Here is a 7,650-nt window from a genome sequence, read left to right as displayed (position 1 = left end):
TTGTGGCTGCTGACTCCCCCAGCTCTAGGCTATGTTTGATTATATTGGTTTATGTCCCTTCAGGAACTACAAGCTGAAGCCAAGGTGCTGAATTGGGACTCAGGGAAAACAGCTGGTGATAAAAAGAGTAAGTTGCTGTATTACAGTTGACATTCTCCTCACACCAACAGCCAGGATTCGGGATGAAGGTGGCAAAATTCCCCAGATATTCAGGTGTTGTGATAAACAAGAAACAATTACAGCCTTCTGGGGGAGCCAGTCCATCCACAAAGACACAAAGGAAAACCTGAAAAGGACATAAAAACTTATATTCAGAGGAGACTGGTTTTTACCAGTATTTCTTCCCCCAAGTACTTACATGACATTGTAGTTAATATATATGTAGTGATGGGACAAAAGGGAATGGTTTTTAAACCAAAACGAGAGTAGGGTTAGATCAGATAATGGGCAGAAATTCTCCCCTGTGAGGGTGGGGAGGCCCTGGCACAGGGTGCCCAGAGCAGCTGTGGCTGCCCCTGGATCCCTGGAAGTGTCCAAGGCCAGGCTGGACAGGGCTTGGAACACCTTGGAACAGTGGAAGGTGTCCCTGCCCCAGGGGGTGGATCAAGATGATTTTTAAGGGCCCTTCCAGCCCAAACTTTTCTGTGGTTCTGTGATATTTCTGCATTGTGGGAGTCAGCAAAGTGAGATGGCAAAGCCAGTGCAACACACTGATATTTTCAGTCCAGACAACAACAGAATAGACATTTTTTTTGCGTGTAGAGATGGACAAAAGAGTATTATTTAGAACCCCTGGAGGTCTAAGATCCATACAGCTCATTTTAGTTGTTTTTAGAGCTCCATTACTGCTTTCCTTTGTGTTAGTCAAAGGACAAGACTTGTTCTTGCCTATTATAGAGACCTATAACTTGTCTTTGGCAATCCCACTTCGGCTGGTTGCACCTCAGTTTCCAAACTACCCCAGGAGAACAAAGAGAGCTATCGGCCTCCTTACACACCTGGGGCCAAATGCTTCTGACCATAACAGACAGGAACTGCTATTAGAAATCTTCCTTAGACACAGACCATGTCTGTAAATGCTTGAGAAGACAGGCTCAAAAGTAACATTTCAGGGAACAGAAACTAAATGCAAAGGAACAGAAACTAAATTCCTTGAAAGATCTATAAGGAAAAAAAATACAACAGACACATTAATTATTTAGCCAAACTCAGATGTCCATTAATGGCCACTTAGACAGCATTTTGGCAGGATATCCTATTTACTGTGGCACTCTTGTATCCCTGTAGCTGCCCATTTTGCTTTGGTGTGTTTGTGAGTCATTTCTGCTCCTGTCAATGGGCTCAGGCTCTGCAGCTCCCCAGCTCATTATGGCCATTCCCTATTACCACAGCAGCTCCAAAAGCCAGCACCCAAAAGGCCTTCCATGAGCCACTGAACAACAAAATCAAGTCATCAGCATTGGGATGAAGGAAACTGAGGCAGATTTTTTTTTTCAGCTGTAAATCAGTGAAGCCTCATTTTACTAAAATGTGGGATCAGATCCTTGTCTCTGATCCCCAGCAAAGTTTTGTAAGGTGACAGAGACCAGAATCTGGCCAAGGAACACAGAAAGCTTGGAGAAGTCATATTCCATGCTCTTGGGTGCCGCCTGCAGGCTTTGGAACTTCAGGTTCCAAATCCACACTGAATGTAGTCACTCGTGGAATAAAAAGGGGACTCACAGCATTAAAATTCTAGAGAAACCAAGGATTGAAAATACGAGTTTTTTTGAATCAGTTTTGAGTAAGCAGAAGCTGAGATGGGCACTTTATTCTCACAATGAGTCTTCATAACAATTTAAACCCCAAAAATAAAATTTAATACACAAGCCAGAGAGCCAAAAACTCAAGGAGATAAGCCTGGGAAGAAACACATCCAGGAATACCTCCAGATGCTGCTCTCTCTAACACAACACTGTGCTTTGATGAGGCCTCACAGACTTTCAGCCACCTAAGTGCCTTTGAGACTACTCATTCCAGTCCCAAAAGGTAGACCACATACAGAGACTTAGAAAGTTGCTGCTATTTTCAAGCTCCTTTTTCCTTTTCTTTTTTTTTTTTTTTTTCCCATTCATTTTTGTAATGCTTCATGCTCCTGGACTACAGAAGTCCAGAGGCTCTGGCCTCAGTGTCCACAGACAGCCTCATGAGAGCTGTGATAGCAGAGCAGGACAGGAATGTGCCACCTGGTCACACAGATTGGAGCTACCTGCCCATGGCCAAGGGCTCTCCTGGAGGTCTGGCATCACTGGTGCCTTCCTGCACCTCTTTGTTCTCTGGCTTTTCCACCAGACCTCGGAACAGTTTCCCAAAAGGCTCAGCATTTGTTCTGGCAGCTGTCCATATTTTGCTTCCTCGCAGTCCTCTGGGTCTGAGGCTGCTGCTGTCTCCCCTCCTGCTCCCGTCCCACCACTTCCTCCCCACGTCCCGTGCCTGAGGTAGGACTCAGCTCATAATGACCCAGTTAAAAAAACACAGGTTATTTGTTTACGGAGCACACTACGCTCCCTGAGTCCAAAACAGCTCAGAGGGGATGTGGGGGCCCCTCCTTGGGTATGTAAAAAGTAATTTCTGATACTCAGCAGCCTGAGCAGTGCTGGGGATGTGGGATTTGCCCTGGGGTTGTGTGTGCAGGGGCTATAGGGGGTGGCAGACCCCACTGCTCCCCAGCAGTGCCACAGGGGATCCACCAGGGACACAGAGGGTGTGGGGAGGGTGGCTGAGTCCCTTGCTTGGCCCTTTGTCTGTTCTGAGACAGGTGGTGAGTGGAAGGTAAAACAAAAGGGGAAGGAGTCAAAACAATTTCAACAGGGGGAAAAATAATTTGCCTTTTCTGATGATCTCAGACCCAGCCAGTGTTGGATCCTGGCTGTTTTGACCTGTGATATCGATGGCCATTACAACTTAGCTTTCAAATTCCTATTTTCTTGTAAAAACAGAGGACTGATCTACCAGCCTTCCCCTAGAAATATATACCCATTTCTATAAGGAACAGTAGATTTTTTCAAAATAGATCCATAATGGCTTTCATGTTTTTGCCAGCTTGATTCAAACTGAAAATACTGATTTAGTTTTAAAATTTATAGAATCATAATAAAGTCTGAAATTACTGGTTTACTGGTTGTTTGAGTTTTTTAAACTTTATAACTGGGAGTTATATGTCTTGTATAAATAGAAAAGAAAAATGAAAAGAATAAAAAAAGGGAATTGGAAAAATCAACAAGAAATACAGAAATGGTAAGTCTGTAAAAGGACTATATTAATTTTAAATTTTTTTCCCCAGAAAAATGAAACCTTTTGCTACTCTACGAATTTTTCATGGAAATTGCTGCATTGTCCACTTGACTATACTCAGCTTAAAAAAAATTGTACTTCTAGAATACATTTTAACCATCACTCATAAAATACAGTCTTTTCTCCTTTTCTGTGCTTTCTCTCATATGTCAAGTCTCTGCCAGAAGTTCAAGGCCATTCTCACTGAAGAAGAAAAAAGGGAATGAAGCAGAAGTGAGAGTGAGTGAGATTGAAAAAGGAGAGAGAACAGCCCTGACACAGCAGAACTGGGAACGGATCCGTGTCCTGGTGAAAATCTCCAGCAGGAGCCACTGAAATCCATCAGTGTCCCGAGTGCCTGGCCAGCTGTGTTTAGGGACACACGGACAGCAGCGGGGCAGGGAGGCACTGGCAGCACAGCAGAGCTCCCAGGGATGCTGGGCCCAGCACTGTGAACGTGCAGGAAACAAAACCAGCAGCAGGACCCCACGGGTGCAGCCCTGAGAGGGCCCAGCTGCACCTATGGATTTATCAGTCCCAGGGCTGGGCAAGGAAAAGGGGGAAGAGATGTCCAGCTGGCAATTGCCAATTAGCTGTTAGATTTTAATAGCTGTCTGAGTGAAATGTTGTTTCTGCTTTGAGCTAAAGCTTATCTCTCACTGCTTCTTCAAGAAAGAAAAAACCCTAGCCAAAACTCTCTAAAATATGGCCATTCTTCTCATTAGGAGATTTTTCTTCTGAAGGAGGAAGAACAAGATCTAGAAGGATTTAGGGAAAGTGTTATGGTTACTTTTCTCCACTTACAGAAATCCTGAAACTTGAGTGTTAATATCCGTGTGAGAATATATGGAAGACAAAGAACATGGATTAAAGGTCTATCTTGACAGAGTATTTTTTTCATCCAGAGGATCCCAGTGGCACCTCCACCACCACTAACACTAATTTTACTGGAGGGCTATGAGCCATGGTGAGTAAATAGGCAAGACACTGAAAACCAAGGTCCAAGGAACCAAAGAGTGCCAAGAGGGACCAAAGAGTCCAGTGGAGGGGATCTCAGTGGGTAAGTGCAGACCACCTGTTCTGGCTCCAGCAGCATTCCAACCCTGCCAGCCCTGCAGCTCTATCAGCACAGAACCTTCCCTGAGCTGTGAAGATCAGAGCCCTGAGAAAGGGGCAGTGCCATGGCACAGCCTGCACAGCCCCTGGCCCATGACTGACCTGCCCCAAAGCCTCAGTTCCCAGCAGAACCCAGAGGCTACACCCACACAGCCCCACACACCTGGGGGTGCCAAAAGGACACTTGGCTTTCCTTTTGTACCCACAGCTCTGACAGAAGGGCCCATGGGCTGAGTTCCACAGAGGTGCAGCCCCCAACCTTCTGCAGACTCCAGTGATGAGCTCGCTCTGTGCCCAGACCTGTTCCTTTAGTGACAAAAGTCTCCCTTTTACTTCAACTTGTTATGGTTCTGGTCAAGCCAGGTCTTCTGTTTCTTTTGAAATCAGCAGGAAAAATCTGGTGTGGGAAAGGATCAAATCTATTTCTCTGTCTCCAGCTTTTCCTGACTATCCTCATGCAATGCAACCTGAAGACCTCCACTCTGACCAGTCCTGTTCCTTCAGCCACTTGGCTTGTTCTCTGGTGTTTGTATTCTGGAGTCCCAGCAGCAGCAAAAACAGCTGCCAACATCCTGGGAATATCTGCCTTGGAATCTCAACTACTGTGTGAAGCTGCTGCTCTTCAGTTTGAGATTTGTGTTTGCAAAGGAAATTTGTCCAACAACAACATCGAGAGAGGAAAAAAGGAGGAAAAAGGGCTTTATGTAACAGAATTAACAGAGCTGTTGCAATAGTAACGTGAAGTTAGCAGGCAACTTTTCCTCCTCCTTCTCTGCCCCCACCCCAACCTCCTCCTCTAACAGCAGTTTAATTTGTTTTTGTTTCCAAGCTTCTTTTACTGGCCACTCACACAGCCCTGCACCCTTTGTCTAATTTGGATCTCGAACTTCCATGCAACAGACTCTTGCTGTAACTGTAAATCTTTTTATGGCCCTTCTGCCTCTGAACTGTAAAAGCAATGCCACTGTAAGCTGCCTAAATGGGTCGTAAATCCACTTAGTGCACTGAATGAGGGAAAAAAAAAGATTTTAAGGGAAAGAAGGAAAAAAAAAGACAAACTAAGGTGGCTGGAGGGACACAGGGAAAAAAAACCCAAGAGTGAACTTGCTCAATGGAACCAAAATAACAGGAGTCAAAAGGAAAATATGAACATTGAGGTGGGGGGAAGGATGAAATAATGCATCTTGGTGGTAAAACAAATGGCTTCTGCAGGGCTGTGCAGTTCATTAACACCCAGGGATTTACAGGATGATGTTGGTTGCCCTCTCCACTCCTGTTGGATCCACTGGGACCTGGGAGCACCAGGAGACTGTCAGCCTGCTGCAGCTAATAGACTCTTTTTCCACTGGGTGGTCCAGGGACTGGTATCTGGGTCTAATTCCAGCTCTTTTGCACTGCCTTACTTCCAGGTTTAGCCACGGCTCTGTGTCTCAGTTTATTCCATTCTGTAAATGAGAGATAAAGATATTCCCCTTGTTTGCAAAATGTTTTGAGAGCTGCTTAAATGCCACCAAGGAAGGGGCAGAACCAATTCCTGTAGCAGTCAATAGCAACAGTTTAATTTGTTTCTGTTGAAGCAGAGCTAGCCCAAAATGGGCCACCTTTGTCTGTGTAATTTATTGCATTTATCACCATGGTATCTGAGCTCTAAGAGTATTATCCAAATTCCACTGAATTCACTGAGTGTCTTTCCACTGCTTTCAATAAGTTTTGGATTTGACCCCAAAGTCACAAAAAACCCCAAACCTGAGGAATATGTCAAAAGAATGTAAGTGGGTGTGAGTTGAAATTGAGGAGTTTGGAGACGGGAATATGCAGAACAGTAGCTATTTAAAGACCAAGCTCGCTACTGAGTGTTCCCTTTTAATAGGGTTATATAAATACATTCCCGTCTCAATACATGTGGAAAAACAGGCAGTGAGGTGAGACTCTGTTGCTTTATTTCTTATGGGAAATATTGTGCATAGCTAAACTCCCGCTTCCCCTTTCCTCACCCACCACCCAGAGTCCCTGGAAGCCTTCAGCAGCTGTGTGCGGTGTGAGGAGGCACATCCGGCAGCCCCGAGAGAGTTAAAAAGTTCACAGCTCTGCCCTTAAAATAAAGCCCCTGTTTTCACTGCATTCTCACCTTGCCTTACAGACTTGATCCGAGTTTTGGCACTCAACATGTCGGAGTGGGAGGGGAGACTGGTTATGCCTTTTATTGTTATTATTATTTTATTGGTCTGCTTCTTTGCAAGGAAAAGAGGAGGGGGAAAATCGTTCTTGCTTGGCTCTCTGTGAAGAGAAACGAATTTCAGTACAGCTCCCCAGGCCTGGTGTGTCCCCCACTGAAAGCAACTGCCCAGGTGGGCACCAGTTGGCATCCCAATTCCCATTCTCAGGACAAAAAGCCAGGGATAAAAGAGAACTGACAGGTGAAGTCTCTCTTTTTTCCCCACTGTGGTGCACTGGTTGATAGTGCAGGAGATGCTGATACTATAACTTAAAAGAATACTATTAAAATGATGGAAACCTTTGACTATGAAAGGTAGGGACTGCACCTGGATAGTAATTATGTTCCAAAGGAAATCCATCTGGTATTTTATTGCTTATTTTCTCCATGCTTTCTGTGTACAAGAAATATACAAGGACTGGAATATTTCCTATGGGGAGATTTCCAAAAAGCTGTTTTCTCTGTCAGGCCAATAAGCTACACAGACTTTTACAATATTATGTCAATTAAGGGTAACAATTGGAATATACACTTTTTTAAAACCCCTCCTATCAACACTGGCACAGCTCCTCGGAGCAGGCAAACTCCATCAAACTCCGAGGAGCTCACAAACAGAAAAAGTAGTGAAGTCTTCAGTGTCTGGAAAGTTTTACAAGTTTTGAAGTCAAGGGAATTTAATTTTTGCCATCTCCAGAGCTGGAGCCATCTGCTGCACTGAGGACTGAACCCTGTCTGCATGTGGGCAGTGGGACACAGATGTCCCAGGCTGCAGCACAGGGCAGCTGGGGAATCCTTTGGCCAGGTAACAACCAGCTCCAAGACGAAGACTGTTCATGTTTTAATAACACCAAGCTAGAGCTGGACTGGGCTTGTCTGCGTGCAAACAACCCTGCCTATATGTTACAAAGAGCATATTTTAAAAGAAAAGAAAATCTATATAAAGTCTATCAGTCTTTAATCACCCTAAGAATGCAGCAACAGTCTTAAAATAAAATCACATACAGGCA

This window comes from Passer domesticus, chromosome 16, assembly GCF_036417665.1.
Source record: "Passer domesticus isolate bPasDom1 chromosome 16, bPasDom1.hap1, whole genome shotgun sequence".
Taxonomy (NCBI): Eukaryota; Metazoa; Chordata; class Aves; order Passeriformes; family Passeridae; genus Passer; species Passer domesticus.
The sequence above is the reverse complement of the archived record's forward strand: the minus strand, read 5'-3'. Positions refer to the sequence as shown.